The following is a 21,259-nucleotide window of genomic DNA, read 5'->3' as shown; positions in this document are numbered from 1 at the left end:
GCATATTCAGAATTCAACAGGAGGCGGGATTAAACGCTGACTCATCTACACATGCTTACCCCGTAGGAGTTTTTTCTTATTTTTTTTTTTTTTTTTTTGGATCTATTGGTAGGCGAGTCAGTAACCAGTAAGAAATATGACTGTAAACGCGCTTTCGCGATATATATATAGTCACTCAGCATGTCAGGAAAACTTATAAAACATGCTGCGCAAGAGATTAAAAGTCAATGCGCTGTGCAACCATTAGTCAACAAGAATTCCATTTTTTTTTTTTTTTTTTTTTGTTAATCTACAATGTTATCTTTTTCAGTTTCGATTCTTATTTTTACGATAAGAAAACTAAACTTCAATTCTGAATATATATTCCTAAGTTGAAGTCCAGATTTCATACATTGCCTAGCCACTTTATTGGAACTATGAGTAAATAGCGTATTGAACTGCCGTTTGCCTGACTTACTGGTCTGACACGACGTAGCATAGAGTAAGGTTACTGTAGAGTGACACGAAGAATACTGGACCCCACGCACGTAACAAATTGTGCTCAGTTCCTGGAGTAATGGGGTAGACGACTGTGCTGACAAATACGGCTTTCAGTTTGTCTCAAAGATACCCAGTGGGATTGAGATCCAAGGATTAGGATGGACAGAGCAGATGCTAGAATTCACACCTCAAACGTCTGGTGCCGTGTATGGACTTTGTCTACTAGGTAACATGCAACATTGCTCAATATGCCAGAGCTACAACGACGCACAGATTTTCTCTGGCATTCACAATGCCTTTCAGTGGAATTAGAGGACCAAGAAAGCATGCATAATATCATTACATCTGTTCCTGCAGCATATACTGTCTGAACACACCAGGATAGTTCTTGCCTTGTGCGATTTCCTCTACACATGTACTCTTACAATGGACCGAAATGGGCAACAGGACTCATCAGACTACATGACTTTCCTCCTGCGCTCGTCCTTTGCATTCCTGCCACCAACGCAGATGTATTATCCGGTCAATGTTCGAGATCAGTGGCTTTTGAGAGGCTGGGGAAAGGTGGTAGGCGGATTAGCCTTCCGTTGAAACCTAGTAAAGCTATTTTCTCCAAGGCTGGCTGTCAACGTGGCCGCCACTCCTGTAGTGTACACTTTGTAAGGTTCTTTCGCATGTTGCGCATACTGGTGCTTTGTGATATTTCTACATTAAATGCAAAGGTTAATTATTCTAAATGCCTATGGCACTGGCACAACGGTTCTACCTCCAACAGACTGCCTACAATGACTCGGGTTGCTTTAGGAGTGACGCTAGAATTAAAGTGCCTGTTTCATACACTTTATGGGAATTATTCTGGTTTTGAACAGCTTTGGTAATAGCTTTCAGACTCTAAAACTGCAGTAACCTGATTTTCGTAAAAAAAGAAAAAAAAAATGTGGCTTACGATGTTTTTGATATGACCGATTCAATTATAGAAACTAAACCCAATTGTAACAGACAAAGTGGGCATAAAAGAAAGTGATAGATGTATTAACCCCAGGGGCTCACATCTAGTGAGTATGGGCTTGGCACACCCAGGGTCCTGAGCTGTATATCATCGTTCTTCTCTTTCTTGGTGATTCCCTTTTGATTCTTCTTCTTCTTCTCTCTCTCTTTCTCAGGGTAATTCAGAATTTTTTTTTTTTTTTTAGCTGGTGCAGCATAAGCCGCAGGTTTCCTTACACCATATGCTAATAATAATAATAGACTACTGCCACCGAAATAACGATTGAACATTACACCTATCTGTAACATATCAATACACGTATGAAGATATTTGAATTAATCTAATTATACGCATCTAGTTAATACAGAAGTAACCTGTTATATGAGAATGGGTGGCCAGGTATGCGAGATAAAACCAAACATAAAAAAATAATAATAATAATACAGTAATCATAAATAAATACAATGAAATAATATACACATAAAAGCATATAACCAGTAGCGAACCTTGAATGGTACATTATGAACCTCTATCTAGCACCATTCCATATACCCATAACTATAAATTAGCTATATGTATCTATCTCTGATTGCTATCTACCAGTTATAACTAGATCTGGAGATCGGTTAATGGCCAACCTAGTTTAAGAGTATATTATACTTGCAGCAATTTCGCAACTTGTTGGAAGAATAACTGCTAGCCCAACAGATGGCGAATATAGGAGCTCACATCTGGTGAGTATGGGTTTAGCACACCCAGGGTCCTGAGTGGGATATCATCATTCTTCTCTCTCTCTCTCTCTGGGTAACTCAGAATTTTTTTTTTTTTTTTTTGTCTAGTGTACCATTTGGCTAATAATAATAATACAAGTATCTGCAATCTGAGGCAACTATGTCTATCTATGACGTGGTGGGTAAGAAGTCTATATTAACCTTATCCTTATATAATTACACCAATGCGCCAAAACAAAGGGATGGTTGAGTGGGAAAAGACAGAGTGGTTATCAAGGGACACTGCTCTTCAGAATTCAACAGGAGGTTCAGTGTTGGGTCCATTCTTGTTTTCTGTATTTAATAATGATATTGATGATGGTATATCAAGCTTAATGTCCAAGTTTGCAGACGATACTAAGGTTGGCATGGTTGTTAATGACAGTACGCTGCTGCAACAGTAACTAGAAAAGTTGAGCAGATGGGCTGAGAGGTGGAAAATGAAGTTTAACATTGAGATATGTAAAGTACTGCGTATGGGAAGCAGTAACCTCAGAATAACATATCAACTCTGTGGTACTACACTGACAGTGGTAGAGAATGAAAAAGACCTGGGGATAATTGTGCAGGCAGATATGAAGTTTTCTGAGCAGTGCAGACGGTCTGCAAGAGTAGCTCATGTTGTCTTGTCAATGATGTACAGGAATTTTTCTAGCAGGGATAAGGAGATGATTATCCCCTTGTATAAGGCAATGGTCAGGCCACACCTTGAGTACTGTATACAGATCTGGAGGCCTCATTTTAAGAAGGATGTAGAGCTGTTGGAACGAGTACAGAGAAGGGCAACAAGATTAGTGAATGGAACAAAGGGTTGCTCTTACGAAGAAAGGCTTAAGTTTTGCAAATTACAGTGTCTGGAGACTAGGCACCTGCCAGGTGATCTGACTGAGGTGTATAAAGCCTTGAATGGTTTGAGCATGCTCAATGCTGATGGGATTCTTCCTCTTGCTCAGAATAATCGCCTGAGAGGGCATAAATTCAAATTGAGGAAAGACAGTTGTAGGGTAGATCTGCAGAAGTTTGCCTTTAGCCAGCGGGTAGTTGAGTATTATCATTATTATTAGCCATATAGTGCAAGAAAGCCTGAGGCTTATGCTGCACCAGCTAAAAAAAAAATTTCCAAGTTACCCTGAGAGAGAGAGAAGTAGAAGGGAATCACCAAGAAAGATGATATCCAGCTCAGGACTCTGGGTGTGCCAAGCCCATACTCACCAGATGTGAGTCCCTGGGGTTAAATTGCTGGAACAAACTTCCATCTCTTGTCGTAGAAGTTGATAGTTTAAATAGATTTAAGGCAGAACTAGACAAACATTTGGAGCTAGTGGATGGGTGAAATGAGAAGGGTTTTTTTTTTTTTTTTTTTTGGCTGATGTTATATAAGCTTGCTTTCTTACATCATGTGCCTTTGCTAATGCTAATTATGACCACCTACCTAATATGATGTTGGTCCTCCACGTGCCGCCAAAACAGCTCGTATACTGTGAGGCATGGACGCTACAATATTTCTAAATGTATCATGTGGTATCTGGTACCAACATGTAACCAGCAGATCCTGTAAGGTCCGTGGTTGAGACACCGCAGATGGGAGGTGCTGTTCCAACACAAACCACAGATGCTCGATGGGATTGATGTCTGTGGAATTTGGAAGCCAGGGCAATACCTGGAAGTCTTCCTCATGTTCCGCGAACCAGTCTCGAACAATCCGGGTGGTGTGGCATGGCACATTATCCTGCTGAAAGACCGCACTGCCAGAGGGGATGACCGTTTCCATGAAAGGGTGTACCTGATCAACAATGATGTTTAGGTAGGCGGTAGACGTCAGAGTGCCCGGCACATGGATGACTGAACCTAGGGAATCCCAGCAGAACATCACCGCCACCAGCTTGTTTTCATCCCACAGTGCATCCAGGCGCCACTTCCCCAGGTAAACGACGTACACGTACCTGGTCGTCCACATGGGCAACAGGAAATGTGATTCATCGGACCAGACGACCTTCTTCCAATCACTCAAAGTCCAATTTCGATGCTCGCGTGCCCACTGTAGGAGCTGTCGCCGGTGAACCGTGGTTAGCATGGGCACTCAGAGCGGCCTGCGGCTACGCATCCCACTCTTCAGCAGGTTCTATGTACTGTATGTTGTAACACATTTCTCCCGTCACCAGTATTCCAATTACTGGCGAGTTGCGCCACAGTCGCCGTTCTGTTGCCACTTACTGTCCGGGAGAGCCTTTGCTCACCTCGAGCATCGATGAGCCGTGGTCGTCCAACACCTCGCCGGCGTTTCGTGGGTTTTCCCTCCTCGGACCACTTTCAGTCGGTACTAACCACGGCTGACCGTGAGCATCCCACCAGCCGTGCCGTTTCGGATATACTTTGACCCAGTCGTCTGGTCATTACAATTTGACCTTTGTCAAACTTGCTTAAGTCAGCTGCCTTTCCCATCTGAAGAACAAGAGTAACACTGATTAACGGAGCTCAGTATCAGGTGTTTTTTATACCGTGTCCCCGCACGCACCGTAGTTCACCTGCAGTTTCTTCGATTTGCATAACGACTCGCTGGTCATAATGTTTTGGCTCATCGTATATATTACCAGGAATTAACATTTTATCCTATTTTCTGTTGTGCAATGATTTACCGGCACTCCATCTTATAATACGGGAAGTTACGCTCCTGGTATGTCTGATTACTATTGTCAGTAGCTGTATCTCTTGCCTATCTCTTAATTATGGATTTCAATTTCTTATAACTCATGATAACTACGGCCCGCCCCGCACTGTGCTACAAATGATCAAAATTCTAAAATATATTGTAATTATTTATATGGAAATATAATAAATAGTGAATCAACGAAATACTACTGTTTCAATGACAGCTTTCAATGAACAAGGCTGAGTGATGAACATTTAAATGCAATTCAAGACCATTCTCTTGGTTGGGTGTAGCAATTCAAAAGCAAACATTGATGATATTTTAAAAGCTAAACGCCAGTTCCATAAATCACATTAATCTTTTTTGCTTATCTTATTCCTAATGTCGCCTTCCTTGATAAGTTTTTGATAAATAAATATATTTGTTATCTTTATTTTTCTATATATTCTTTATTTTTGCATATTTTGTGTATTGGTAAATAAATATATTCGTTGTCTTCATTTTTTGTTGTATTTACTGAATTGTACATATTGAACAAAATGATTATACCGCCCGCGCTCGTCAATCTCTCGGTTATCTGGCCCGTCGTGAAAAAAGTTTGGTGACCCCTGTCTTAGAGTAACTCACAGGACAATGGAGTGCTATTTCTACCACTTATTTCGCCTAATTTTAACTTTTTTTTTTTTGCCGATGCAGTATAAGCTTGCTTTCTTGCATCATTTTCCACTACTCTTACTAATAATAATATGCTTTAACCGCTCCCCCCCATCCTCCCACTTCATTATGAATAGATTATACAAGTGTATACACAAATCAGAACCAACCATATTCTGCTGCTTGTTGAGCTAGCTTCTCTCCTACCAGTAAGCTGTAAAGTGTTGTGTCCGACCACCGTGCGAAGAACACTACAATCATTCTGCTCCCAAGGGTTCATTTTTGTTCGGGTTTTATGTGTGCTCGAAATGCTGGGTTGTTGTTTCCACCAATGCTCTTCAACGACCAATCTGCCAAGCTATAAAACTTGCTTTGGCAGCAACGGGGGTTTCTCTTTCCACTCTGATGAGAATAAAATCAGGCAGGTGAACTTGAATGTAGTACCAGTAGTGTGTTATCAACACTCGGAAAATACCGTAATAAAGCTGAACATCTGAAAGGAAATATAGACTTCGATAGATGAATTATTAGCGATGTGATAAATGAATTTTATACAAAACAAAAGAAAGTGCCAAAAATTTGCAAATTGTTGCCTGTTTTGAAAGAAAAATAGATTTTACATTGAAAACTTTTGAGAAAAATATTGCATTCCATGAATTATCGTTAGCGAAAGTGCGCCAACAAGCGAACAGTTTTAATTGAAAGGCCAGATATTGTTGCATGGAGAAATAAATATTTGCGCACACTGAAGAAATACAGACAAGACAAAACAAATTATGTACTTAGATGAAACATGGATTGAAAGTAATTTTACTTTCCAAATATTTGGCAGAGCAGCACTACTCTTGGAATTGAAATGGATGTAAATTCGAAAAAAACGACTTAGTGATGAATGCTGGTACATTATCTGGTTTTATTCCCAATGCTGACCTTGTGCACAAAGCTGAAACAACTGCAGGTGATTACCATTGGCAAATAAACTATCAAAATTTTGAAAAATGGGTGTTAGTAAAATTGCTTCCCAATATTCTTCCTCATATGTATAAACAGTGCACCTTACCACACCAAAAAGGCCGATCCAGTTCCCACGAAATATTCAACTAAAAAGGATATGACCGCTTGGCTCGAGGAAAAAAAAAAAAAGAAAGGATCAAGAACCCCAAAAAAGAAGTCTGAACTTTTTGATCCGATAAAACAGCATGTACCAACAAACAAATATTTACAAAGCAGACAAGATGATCACTGATGCAGGCCATGATATTATCATACGTATTCCACCACTGTGATTTGAACGTTATTAAATATGTTTGGTCTTTAGTAAAAAAAGGTACATTAACAGAGAAATGAGTCTGCAAACTTGGGTAGTACAACCTTCAACTTTTGTTAAGCAAGGCGTTCAAGGAGATAGGACAAAACGAATGGGGAAAATACTACAAAAACTTTAAAAAGTATTGGGATACAGATGGACTGTTGAAGAAGTGGCAGATGAGTTTATTATAGAGCTCAGTGAAAATGAAGAAACTTCAAATGAGGACAGTTTTTTAAATTATTCTACGAGTGAAAGTGATGCTATTATTTAATTTGATTTTTATTTCTTTTTTTTTTTTTTTTTGATTTGGTAGTTGTTGGCGCATCGGCTTCTGTGGCCATATTGCACCGCCCAAGGTTTTTGCAGTACTTTGATCCAAGCCCGAGGCGGGAATCGAACCCGCGCCCTTTGGGTTGCCGGGCAGGTACTTTACCCACTCGGCATTTTTATTTCTATTTATTAAATTTTTACATTTTAGACATAGTGCAAAATTTTTAACATTGTATTAACCAATTATACAATTTATATATTGAAAACGGTACTTAAATTCCTTGATACAGCAGACTGTCGAAATAACGGCACATTGAGATCGGATGTATACATACAGCGCAGATGTCTTGCAGTGCTGAAAAAAACGGCGTCACGTGATTACTATATTTCTTTACATAACCCATTTTCAAAGTGAATTCGGTACTGATATCACGGATTATACCGCTGTTTTACATTTATTTTAAATTAAAAACCCCTCACCATGGTTCCTAAAGTTAATAAACCTCATACAGACAAGAACAACATTAAAGCTTAGTGATAAACTTCATATAATCCAAACTATATTGTTATATCCAAATTGTATTACATTAGGGTCACCCGGAATGTTAATTCGTGTGTATTGGATCTATAAATTGCGTGTTCTCTGCTCGATTTGCCTGTTTTGCTAGACGAAAAACCGCGGTTTCTGGGTAAAAAACCTTGATATCTACGCCTGAGACCCACTAACTCAGCCACGGAGTGAAAAAAAGCCTATAAAAGTTCTTCGCGTCATCGACGGGATTCAAACCCTAGCCTTTTCCACTTGGTATGGGGCGAACGGTGACGATACCACTGTGCTACAGCGCAGACTAAACTTGATATAACAAAGAAAATAGAACGAGGTGTAAGCAGAAGTGTACGGCAGAATATAACATCGGAATATCAACATGTTTATGTTTTTTATGATTTTATGTTTTTTAAATCGCATTCTTAATCTCTCTATTTCTTATTTGGCCTCATTATTTCTGCATTAAATACATTTAAAAATAAAACTTTCTAGATAACGGAAAAATCGAAATAACGGCACCTTGAATCCCCGAAGGTGCCGTTATTTCGAAAGTCTACTGCAATTTACTTTTTTTTAAAACTGTTATAACTTTCAGCTCGATGTTAATAAGTATCATTTGGTTCATTAGAAAATGTAAAAAATTATATCAGCCTTTTTGGAGTAACTCTGACGGCGGACTTAGAAGTCTAAGAGAAACCGGGCAGTATTTCAACTTAACATGCTTAAATATTTTTGATAGAAAATACTTCCATTTTTTGCTATTTGTTAATAAAATACATGTGTTTAGTTTCTGTTACCATGTTTTGAATTATAAATGTTGACCTTGTAAGTTTATAACTGACTAAAACCCCCTTTTTTATTAATCTTTATTGTTCAATTTGCCTATTAGAGTGTATTATTTAATTTACTGATTTTAAAATGTAAAAATAGCCTTCAGTTAATGCCATGATAATGTAAATAGGGATAACGCCAAAGCGCGATAATTCAGATAATTCGGTGTTTGTGGTATCCTTGCTGAAGACTTGCCTTGCCATTTATCCAAAAAAACTGAAATGATCTATTCCGTTTCCATGGTTGCAGAATTATAATAGGGCTCTTCTTATCGTTGTCAGATAATACAATGTATAGTAGTGTAATTTTAAACTCGGGTGTCCATGTAGCCAATCTACGCCTAGCCATAACACTGTAGATCAGAAGCACATAGATACAGCTACCATATATTTCGGCGTATAAGCTTCTGTTTTTTGCGACGTGTAACCGATCTCCGCTCCTTTTTGACAGTCTCAAAAGTTTACTTTCCGAAACTCGAGAAGTATACCCGAAAACATAATTCCTCACGAATTTCACGATGTTTTCGTCTGATGAAGAAAATAAACAAATGGTTTGGTTTTAAAAGATGAGCAATAATGCATATTTGTGTAAAAATATATAAGTCAATAAATATATATCAATATTATAATGTACCATTATAATTTTATCTTGACACACTACAGTATCTAAGTCTAAGCCCTTGCCTTTAATTAAAGTTTAGGATATTATATCCGTGCAAAATTTTAGACGATCTGTTGTGCTTTAAGGTTAACATATAAGACGAACTATAGGATAATCATATTGTTGCCCTCTGTGGCAACAGAGACGCAATTAAAGGGACGCAATGAACTTGCAGCAGGATGCGGTTTCTAATAAACTATATCCTGTTACAGTAAGTCTTTTGTGGATATTTGGGATATGTTTATTTATTATTATTATTTTTTTTTTTTACGTTAAAAACATTTTTGCTGGCGTTATTCCAAAAATTTTGTAACGAAAAACCATCATGCGAAAAGCGTTACGAAAATTTATTCCAGTTTAATTTATCTTGTACTGGACCAAAATTTAATGACATTTTGCACTTCATCTTATTTCTACATACTAGAGGGAAAAAACTTTCAAACCTCTGAAAATTGTAGTAGTTTTTTCTTTCCAGGATAGTGGAAAATATGAACATGTGATCAAAGAAATTTGCTCACGTAATAAACGGGATAATGTGGATTTATAGCATATCGTTAGAAAGCTAAGGAATTTAGAAACAGAAATATTAAGGTTTTAAGACATAAAAAAAAAAACTTTGGGAAACTAGGAAATGCGTTCATTCGAAAACGTATCTGGTTTCAAGTCACCTGGTGTTTTCAGATAGAGTTTAATTGTAAATAAAAAAATTACATTCAAAGGGTGGAAAAGAGTTCTGCATATTTATGAAAACATTCTTCAGCTTGGACATGTCATCAGATCTTTCGATAAATACTACATGTAATGGAACAACTATAGATGGTGTATTTAGTCGTGAACTCTTCAATGTAAAAATTATATATCCTACTTTAGTCATCACAGACCAATACTTTCAGTAACCGATATGTAATTATTATTAATAAAATAAAAACATTGTTATATTATTATCCATGAATTTTATTAATATCTGAAAATTAAAACGTTTTTAACGCCTGCCGATGACTCTTAAATGTAAAACACATTAAATATGCTAGCAGCAGGACACATTATGTACCTGGTACAGAATTCTTTTTATATATCTGTTAACCTTTACTACCTTATACATTGTAAAATCATTAACTAACTTTATTAAATGAACATATTTATTTGAATTATATGGAAATATATGCATTATACATGAGTACTTCATATTGGCCAGCAAACGTTGTCTGCTGGTGAGAACTAGACAAATTAAATTTCTGCATGCACACAATTAAAATTACGTATAAAAATTAAACACAGCTTTCGTATACTTGCGATCAGTAATTACTTAAAATTAGTGCTCGAACTGGAAAATATTAACAGGAACGCCAATATTTCTCAAAAGTAATAATAAGAAGAATAAATATATATTTTAGGTCTAAAGTTTATCCAGTACAAGTAAACTTTATTTATTATACACCAGTTTTCATTGGTTCCCAATTTAGACACTACGATTAATTACTAGTGCTCGAACAAGCCCTTAAGCTTCTCGCATACAGAGAACTTTTTGTTGTCTCGTTAATGTTGCCAACAACTGCAGTACGACAAAACAGTTTTGTTGCTCCACCTCCGCACACCACCGACTTTTCTAGCTGCCCAGATAGGATATGGATTTCGATGAAGTTGTAATTGTTAGCGCTTAATTAATTATACGAATGAGGAAGAAAAAGAGAATGATGAGTTCATCCAATTTACAGCGAGAGGCCCATCAAAAGAAAATTCTATGCAATATATAATGAGTTGCGAGATTATCCTCCCAAGTTCTATTCGTACTTCAGAATGAGCATTGCCTGCTTTGATGAATTATTACATATTCTTAAACCGACCATTACATGCACATTTTTGAAGTTTTAGCAGCACAGCACTCTGATGATAATGAAAACTGGAAGCAGATAGTGGGAGCTGTGTTCACAGCCATTTGAGAGGGAATGAAGAAAGTGAAGAGAATGGGGGCTGAATTCAACGATAGTTCTGTTGTATGTGGGCGCACCTGCATTAGAAGACTGTTTAGTCGTCGGGAATTTAGGACCGGTTGCAACACTTTTGTCCAGTCGCAAGTCTGTCGAATATATGAGCGCACCACCATATAACCATATCATGTAATAGATTTCATCCCTACGACTAAATGGTCGTGCGAAAAAAAAAAAAAAAAAAAGTCCTCTGTGTGCGAGGAGACAGAAATTTTAACATTGTTGCTTAACTTCCAAAAAACGGGAGATTTTTTTTGGGGTTAATTTTTAAAACCGAACTTATCAACTGCGGCGGCATTGTGGTATGCCGACCCAAATCGAGAAATGTTTAAAACTCAGGAGCACACATCTGGTGAGTATGGCCTTGGCACACCCGGGGTTCTGAGCTGGATATCATCATTCTTCTGTTTCTTGGTGATTCTGACTCTCTCTCAGGGTAACTCAGAATTTTTATTTATTTATTATTTATTTATTTTTTTTGGCTGGTGCAAAAAGAGCCTCAGGCTTCCTTGCATCATATGGATAATAATAATAATAATAAACAAATTCTAAACAGTTATTATACTACATTCAAACAGCACGAGGCATATTTGAATACTATTCAACATGGCCTTGAACGTCGAACGAAGTTCACGGTCTATTCGTTTACTTCCTGGTCGTAGAATTTCGAGAGCTTTCCAGAGCGTGCTAGATGGCAGCACAAGACGTCATTGAACGGTCGACGTAAGGCTGTTACCATAGCAACAGAAACGTGCCTCGCGATTGTACAAGAACATTCTCGAAACGATTACCAGTAGGTATATAAATGCAACCGAGACTTGTTATTCCAGTTCATAAGGCGAGTGCTACTACAGGAACAACATCTTTAAGTCAGTTCACAGTACTGTAGTAGCATATGGTGTTACTTGAATTAATCGTGAGTACGGTATAGCAAGAAGTAATTTTTTCAGTAGTTACACGGTTCACTTGGCTTGTGTTTTCTCTTGATATTAAAATGGCAAAAGATTATTATAAGATATTGGGTTTGCCCCGAGGTTCTACAGAAGATGAAATTAAAAAAGCGTACAGGAAGTTAGCCTTGAAATTCCATCCGGATAAAAACAAGTCGCCAGAAGCCGAACAGAAATTTAAAGAAATTGCAGAGGCCTACGAAATCCTCAGTGACAAAAAGAAAAGAGAGGTGTACGACCAGTATGGAGAAGAAGGATTAAAAGGCGGCGTCCCGGGAGGTAATAGCAGTGGAGGAACGCAGTTTACATATACTTTCCATGGAGATCCGAGGGCTACATTTGCACAATTCTTCGGAACGGATGATCCGTTTAAATTTTTCTTCCAGTCCAACCGAAACGATCCAAACAACCACTCGAACGGTTTTTACGCAGACGATGATATGGATATCGATGGCGATCCTTTTGGTTCACATTTCGGCGGAAACTCTAACCCTTTCTATTCCAGGATCTTTACTAACGGTAGTCCGAACATGTCATCGAGAAAACGGAAACAGGATCCAGCGATTGAACGTGAAATTCATGTTTCCCTAGAAGATATCCTCGTTGGCTGCGTTAAGAAAATGAAAATCAGCAAGCAGGTGTTGAACCCTGACGGACAAAGCACGAGAAAAGAAGAGAAGATTCTTGATATTGTTATTAAACCCGGATGGAAAGCGGGAACAAAAATCACTTTCCCGAAGGAAGGAGACCAAAGGCCGAATACAGTTCCAGCAGACATTGCATTTGTGATCAGGGATAAGCCCCACCCTTTATTCAAAAGGGAAGGTGCCGACATCAAGTATACATCTAAAATAACACTTAGTCAGGCTTTATGTGGGATGCGGTTACAAATTCCGACCTTAACGGGTGGTAAGAAGACGCTGAATATAAACAGTATTGTGAAACCCAATAGTGTGCATCGTATCCAAGGTCTAGGACTGCCTTATCCTAAAGAACCAACAAAAAGAGGAGATCTGCTTGTGACATTTGATATATTGTTTCCAGAGGTTCTTACGGAAACAACAAAAGAAATTCTTCGGGACTGTCTGCCGTAAGACCGATTTCTTCTTGTCTACAATAAAGAAATGGGCCTCTGAACTCCTGCTTTTAGTGCTAGTGAGATGAATTATGTGACTCTGCAGAATTGGGGACCAAATGGGATCGGTAGCTTCCTGTCCTGGTGAGGAAAAAAGTGAACTTTGTATATATGTTATTGCCAAAGACTTTACGGTGTGTTTTGTACATAATTTCGAGATTTTTTTTTTTTTTTGAGCTCCATATGTATAGGACTTGTATATATGTAAACAATGTGTAATATTTATTTTCTTAAATAAATTTTTTGTTTAAAACAAGGCATTAGTTCTCTTCTTTTTAAATATGTAAACATCAAGATAAAATTTGTTATTATTTGGCAAAGTGGCTGCAGCGTGACATGATCAAGATAGTAAATTGTTAGCATAAGATACTTCTGAAGGTTGAATTGAACCATTAAGTCAACACAAACCAGATGTATATGACACTTCGTCAGGGTTTGCGTACAAAATTGGCAGGTTTATTTGTAGCACAAATAAATAATAATAAAAAAAATTCATATTAATTTAGGACTCGAATTTTTTTATGTTATACCTTCTTATCATGTATCTGCACGACTTGTAATATGAAAATGCTAATTTTCAACATTATCTAACCCCCCAGGGGCTCACATCTGGTGAGTATGGGTTTGGTACACCCAGGGTCCTGAGTTGGATATCATCATTCTTCTCTTTCTTGGCGATTCCTTTCTACTTCTGATTCTCTCTCTCTCTCTCTCTCTCTCTCTCTCTCTCTCTCTCTCTCTCGATAACTCGGGAATTTTTTTTGGCTGGTGCAGCATATGCCTCAGACTTCCTTGCACCATATGGCTATTAATAATAATAATACTGATTTTTTAAAATTGGTGGAAGCTCTTCTGAACACTAGCTGACGAAGTGGGTCACACCTTACGATTCGTCAACCTCGTGCCTTTCCGTTGACACATGAAAAAGAAAAAAAAAAAAAAAGTAAACTGCAGCAATTATCAATCGACTACAGGATGGGAATCATCCTCAACAATTCATATTGAGGGAAATGGACCACAATCTGCCACGCTGGTCTAGTGCGGGTTGGTAGATCGACCGTATTTAGCAGTCAAGGGTTTGAACTCTGGTCTACTCGAAGAGCATGTACTGCTGCACTCTCGCTACTGACCACTAGGCTACAGTACCACTCAATCAAGTACTTTGGAATAAAATTATAAGGGCATGAATCGCAGCGGTTACTCATGTTAAGTGGAACTACACTTTACGGTAACGAAATTAAAAAAAGTAAACATTTACCCCTTTACTTAAATTTCTATTATAATTTAGTGTTCAAATTATATTTAAGAAAGTATAATAGAAGACACCTCGGGCGCAAACGTGTTGTTGTTATTGGGTTTAGGAGCATTAGCGACTAAGGCCATATTGCTCCGTATATATTGTCTGTAAATGCGTGTTCTGAGGTCGATTTTCTGTTTGCTGGACGAAAAACTTGGGTTTCCGGGAGAAAAAACCATGCTACGCTCGCCTACGACCGACTAACTCAGCCACGTTGTGAAAAAAAAGCCCATAAAAATTCCTCTCGTCATCGACGGGACTCGAACCCAGGTTTTTTTCCACCCAGTGTGGGGAGGATGGCGACTACAAAATATACTAACCACGAGGGCGCGAAAGTGTTTACTCACTGATAAGAATATTTCACCACTGACCTAAACGTTAAACAATTTATTTAAAAATAAAATGCATAGGCATTAAAATAACTGTAAAAGAAACAAAACCATGTCCAGCATAAAAGATATAAAAAGAAATAAAAATGCGCTGTATGGCAATAAAAGGCGATAAGAATATAAAAAACACGAAACAGCCAATAAACGATAGAATAAACATACAAGAAACTTTCGAGGCGTAGGAATCTCTCTTTCAACTTGGACTGTAGGAACTGCTTTCTGGTGTAGCCCAGAAGCTACACCAGAAAACTATCTCCTGTTTTTGCAATTTTCGTTAATTAAGTAGGGGCCCAAACATGTTCTTTGCCGCCGGGCCCGAAAAAGGGTAGCTACGCTAGTGCCAGATATGCAACACTACGCGCATCGAACCTGGCAGACGAAATAAAGGGGAAAAGGGGGGATGGAAAGGAAGAAAAAAGAAGTGGAAGAAGAAGAACTCTTTATTGCATACAAAACGCACATGCCGTACACAATACCCTTCACGGCTAAAAGCCAGGGTATAACGTAATTTAACCTTCAGCCGATCATTCATCAGATTCTAAACGTAGTAGTACACGACGACTACTTGCTCGACCTATCATCATATTCTGTTTTTAAATAAATTGTTTAACGTTCAGGTTAGTGATTGCAATATTCTTATCAATATTTTAAAAAATGTGTGGTGGCGTTCTTTATACGGATCACGTAATACCTCTGACTTCCAAACTTCTTGGCTTAATCAACCGTTCTTCGATTTTCAAGAGTGACAAAGTTATAATTCTTCTTTACAAACAGCTTATATTTCCCATTTTTGATGATAATTATTATTTATTTTTTTTTTGTCCTCGCTTTTTTCCCACTTTTTTTTTTATATATATATATGAGGTCAGCGTTTTTAGTGTTTTGGCATGAAATTTTTACGGCCGGATGCCGTTCCTGACGCCAACCCTCACCCTTTATCCGGGCTGGAGATATGCGGTGGCCATTCCCTGATCTTCCGCATCCTCCGTATTTGGTGGTAACGGGCTCGAACCCCAGTCTAAATCAAGAAGCGCGTGCTACGCACTGCTGCTTCTGCCCACCTGACTACGGAGGCGCCTTTTGATGATGATTATTATTATTATTAGCTATATGGTGCAAAAAAGCCTGAGGATTATGCTGCACCAACCAAAAAAAAAATTCTGTATTACTCTGAGAGAGAGAGAGAGAGAGAGAGAGAGAGAGAGAGAGAGAGCGAAAACAAGAGTCAGAAGTAAAAAGGGAATCACCAAGAAAGAGAAGAATGATGATATGATGATATACAGCTGAGGACCCTGGGTGTGCCAAGTCCATACGCACCAGATATGAGCTCCTGGGGTTAAAAAATATTATTTGGTCCCTAAACAGGAATATCTTTATTACAGACTTTTGAGAATTCAAATTAAATTCTTATGCTTTCGAAATCAGCACTTTTTCTTACAGCGGCTTAACGTAGCCGAATGATCCGCGTTCAAGCGGAGTAGTACACGCGTTTCAGTTTACCTTGGCGAAATTTCCTCTTCATACTCCTGGATGGCCATGCAGGTTGGGAGAAGTTACATTATATAGAGTACAATAGCGTTACTGTATTTAGTGATTCAATCACGTGACCGCGAAATACGATTTAATTATAATATTCATGCTAAAATTAATAGCTGGAACTCCCCTGATCTGTGTAGTTGTGCTGGAAGCGCAATATTAACGTCAATAAAAAATGTCTCACACTTGGAGTTTACCACAGGAAACTCGCTTATTTTCTCGTAAGTTATTAAAATAAAGACAAAATGTGCTCTGTTCAGTTTATGAAGAAAGAAGTGGTTCTGTGTTATCAGGCTCTCACAGTAGTTATGATCACTGTTCTTCCACACCATGTGGGAAAATCCTGGGTTCGAATCATGATCACAACAGTAGAAATTTACTTGGGGGTTTTCGTCCAGCAAACTGACTGACTGAATACACTGATGCCCGCAGCTGTGGGTTCTTAACATACTCCATCAACCAATTATAGGAAATAAATAGACTGAACGTCATCAAATATTGTCCAAGTTTTGTCATAAAATGAGATGGATAATAGAATAAGAGATTTTGATATATGATTAGAAAGTACTTTTAGACTAGGATTAGTCTAAAAGGGCTGTTCCGGAGTATAAATGAAAAATTTATTTAAGAAGATGCCTACAAATTCAGTATATACATATATATATGGAGCTGTCCATAAGTTGTTTCAACTATAAAATCTGAGATTTCATAAAAAATATATACATGATGGAATTCTGTGGAAAAGTATTAATTATAAAGACTCAGTTATATTAGTCTGAAAAGAACTATGCCTCTATTTTCATGAATCATAATCACAACCAATTCAAAATCAAGGGGCCAGCCTTGCATAATTAAGCATTCAATAGGAAGTACTGGTTATCCCTGACAGCCATAGTCCTACAATGGGTTCTCATGCTATTTTCCAGGCTGATAATAAATACCTGTGGTAATAAATCCCAATCCTCTACAAGAGGATTTTAGCACTTGAAAGATACTGGAAGGAGGTCAGTGTGTCATTTTTCTCGCTAAAGCATACCAGGCGTGCTCAATTAGATTCAGATCTAGAAATATGACTGGCCACATCATCTGAAGAACATCAAAACTTGGACGGAATCTGTCGACCAGCTGAGCCTTATGTGGAAGAGCACTGTCATCCATGAAAAAACTCACGGCCTGCATCACCTCTCTCAAGGATGTGGAAATTGATGCCTGATGTTTCCATATTCTCTTCAAATGAAAACGCGTAGAGAACTAGTTTCAAGACAATCTTTACTCATATGAAAAGAGCCCATTGGTCTTGGCTCCAGAAATGGTGTTGAATGCACCATCAGACAGGCACTCCTGTGGAAATGGGATGAAAGAAAGAGAAAACAAGGAAGCCGTCTCTATACAGTTTGCCTTGAAACTATCGTTTCTAGAGTTGCTGATAGCTCTAATCTCCTAATTGCATCTAGCTGTTAGAATCTTCCAACAAGATACAGACAACAGTCATCCTGGGATGTTGTTGTTGTTACCATAACTTTTAATTTACCATTTATGATAAGTTCAGAGTACAAGCAACCATAGCTTGCGACTATCATGCCAATAATCATTCACTACTCTTCTAAGAATCTTCCAGAAGTCCATGTTGCATTCTACAGAGAAAGAAAATCTAATCGACCTGAGTTCTTTGCCTCATCAGATCAGAAAGAATCTTACTGTTTGTACTGTGCACTTTATAAGAGGGTACAATACAAGAAGGTTACGATACAAGTTTAAGTTCGTTTCGGTACAGTACTTAAAATATCATATTAGTATTTATCATGTCATCAGAAAATTAAATTTCGTGCGGGTTTCATAATTAAAATTTGCATTTATACATTACGTTTAAAAACATGGTTGCAATTTACCCTTTTTTTTTTTATAACCATTATATGTATACATACACAGCTGGGTATTGAAATTCTCTCTCCTCAGAATTGATTGGATCGGTTTAAAATTAATTTGCGTGAATGTTGTTCCTGCATAAAATGCGTATACAAAGAGCTTTTCGAGAAAACTGCGATAGTATTGGTCCTTGAGGTTGTCGCAGACATTCTCTCAGATATGCCAGACAAGCTGTGCTTGCTACCTGGGAGTCTAAAACACTAATGGAACTGATATTCGGGTAACACTCAAGTCAAGTGGATCCAATTTCGGAAGTCGGGATGGTTTCTGACAGCCAAATACTCTGCTTGCACCTTCACGACGGTGGTACTGTAGTAATCCTCGGTATAACCCCCATGCGCAAGCACACTGCGGGTGACCACCCAGGTGTGAACCAACGTAAGCAGGGGTCGAAGTGTGGCGCCCACACCACACGGAGGAATGCTGCCCCTCTGTGTTACCAGGCAATACTAGGTGGTAGATGACACTGATCAACCGGTGCAATACCACCACTTTGCTTATTGGAGGCTAGAGGTGGTGGAACCCATGTTTAGTCTCCACAGCTAAGTTCTGGTCAACCCTTTCCCATCTCTTCCATCATGCAGTATAACTGTTGTCTTTTGAGGTTATGATGAATGCCATGGCGAGATCCAAACTTCCTTACATTTCGAGGATACAGCTCTAAAACGGTGTTCGCAGGCCTGCCACTAGTTAGTACACCGGACCGAACCTATTGGTAACTCTCTAGGAGGTGTCCGGATCGGCTAGTGTATAATCTTGCTACCTCTACTCTACCAGGTAGTGACTGGAGAGAGTCCGTGTAGTGCGTATGCGTGCGGCATTGTCGAGGTCAAGTTATATCAAGGATCTGGTTATATTCTTACCATGTGTACGCCATATCCAAATATTTCATTACTTCCTACAACATGTCTCCCCCCCCACTTTTTCTTACCATGGAATACATCATGAATTGTCAAACTAATAGAGGAAGCTTATCTGCGAAAAGATCAAAACCTCCCAAACACTTCCCAGTTCATTTCAAAAATATACGTGGTCTCAGTTCTAATCTCAACGATGTCCATTTCCCCTTGCAGTCTGCCAAACCCCATGTACTTTTTCTGACAGAATCTCAGTTATCGGTTAATTCAACCACTGCTGACCTCAGTTGCCCAAATTTTCGCTGTATGATTCCTTTCGCCTCAAAGGTGGTACTTCTGCATGTCCGTTCCGTGTTATTCCCTGTCAGAGACTTGGTAATTTGGAATCTCTTCTTTTCGATCTTCTCTGGCTTAAAATCTCTCTACCTCATTCTGTCAAATTCATCTGTTGTCTCTACCGTTCTCCCAACTCCACTAATCATTTGGAACTCTTTGCAACTTGAATTTCTCCACGCCAACTTTCCTAACAGTAAGGTTATTTTCCCTGGCGATTTTAACGTTCATACCTCCAGCTGGCTTACGTTCTCTTGTCACACAGACCCAGCTGGTTAAGATGCTGAGGCTTTTGCAATTAATAATGACCTCGCACAGATTGTTCATTTACCTAGCAGAATACCGGACAATCCTAACCATACAGCCAACACGCTTGATCGTTTTCTTACAAACAACACTTCTAAGTACACGGTCGAAGTGAGTGGTCCTTTAGGCACCTCAGATCATAACTTTGTGATTGTCTGTTCTCCAATGGAGCCTTTATCTCATGGCTATTCCCAATCTCGTGTTGTTTGGCATTACAAAATGCAAACTGGGATGACCTGCGAGATTTCTTTTCCTTGGTCGGGTTGCTGTTTCAAAACTTCTTATGTCAACGTTTGCTCAGATCGTGTCAGTGAAATTATTCTTGTAAGAAGGGAATCCTTTATTCCACACTTCACGTTAAAATCTCGTCCTTTATCTAAACCTTGGTTTTCCAATAAATGTGATAAGGCCGTTCTGGAGAAGAATGTTGCATATCGTAATTGGCTTGTTTCTAATTCTTCAGTTTCATTATCTGCCTACACCAAAGCTCGCAACAATTGTAAAGCAGTTATTAATCAATCCAAACTAGAGTTTGAACAGGCTAACAGTAGAAAACTAGCTTCTTGCCCTAATGGTAGCCGAGCATTCTGGTCTCTTGCCAAAGCTATTGGCCGCAACTTTTGCCCATCTCTGCTCCCACCTCTGTCAAAACTAGATGGTTCTATTGTCACTTCAGCCAAGAATAAAGCTGATCTGCTAGCATCTCATTTTTTTCCCAACTCATGTATTAATGATCTTGGTGAAACATCTCCCAACGTTCCCAACACGATCCATTTAATGCCTCCTGTCTTCCGTCAAAAGGATGTCAGAAGGATTTTGACAAATCTTGATGCTTAGAAATCTCCAGGTCTTGATGGTATTTCTCCTCTTCTTCCCAAAACCTGTGCTCCTGAACTTACTCCTGTTCTTTGCCATTTTTTTTTTTTTTCACTTTCTTATTCCGAAGGTGTTTTTCGGAATAAATTTGCTCATATCCAGCCAGTTCCTAAAAAGGGTGACAAATCCCTCCCATCCAATTGTCGTCCCATTGCAATTACTTCTACTCTTTCAATTAAAATCAATTAAACGACAACTCTTAAACTATCTAGAAACCTTCCATCTGATCAGCGATCGCCAGTATGGTTTCCGTCAGTGTTGATCCACTGGCGATATTCTGGCTTATGTTACCCATTTATGGACAAATTCAATGGAAAAGTTCGTTGAAACAGAAGCAGTTGCTCTTGACATCTCAAAGGCTTTCGATCGTGTTTGGCATAAAGGTCTTCTAAACAAGCTTCCATCTTATTGTGCCAACTTCTTTTTGTAATTGGTTATCCAGTTTTCTCTCTGATCACTCACCAAGGGTGATGGCAGATGGCTCTCTGTCATCTAACTTCTCCACTA

General features: G+C 38.6%; 1 pseudogene; it reads left to right on the top strand.

Annotated features, from left to right (window-relative positions):
• Positions 1-12,036: 12,036 nt before the first annotated feature.
• Positions 12,037-13,346, top strand: LOC150091342 (dnaJ homolog subfamily B member 4 pseudogene; annotated as a pseudogene).
• Positions 13,347-21,259: the final 7,913 nt, after the last annotated feature.

The sequence above is a fragment of the Mastigoproctus giganteus genome, chromosome 1 (assembly GCF_048544385.1).
Source record: "Mastigoproctus giganteus isolate SK-2022 chromosome 1, ASM4854438v1, whole genome shotgun sequence".
Classification (NCBI taxonomy): domain Eukaryota; kingdom Metazoa; phylum Arthropoda; class Arachnida; order Uropygi; family Thelyphonidae; genus Mastigoproctus; species Mastigoproctus giganteus.
The sequence above is the reverse complement of the archived record's forward strand: the minus strand, read 5'-3'. Positions and strand labels throughout refer to the sequence as shown.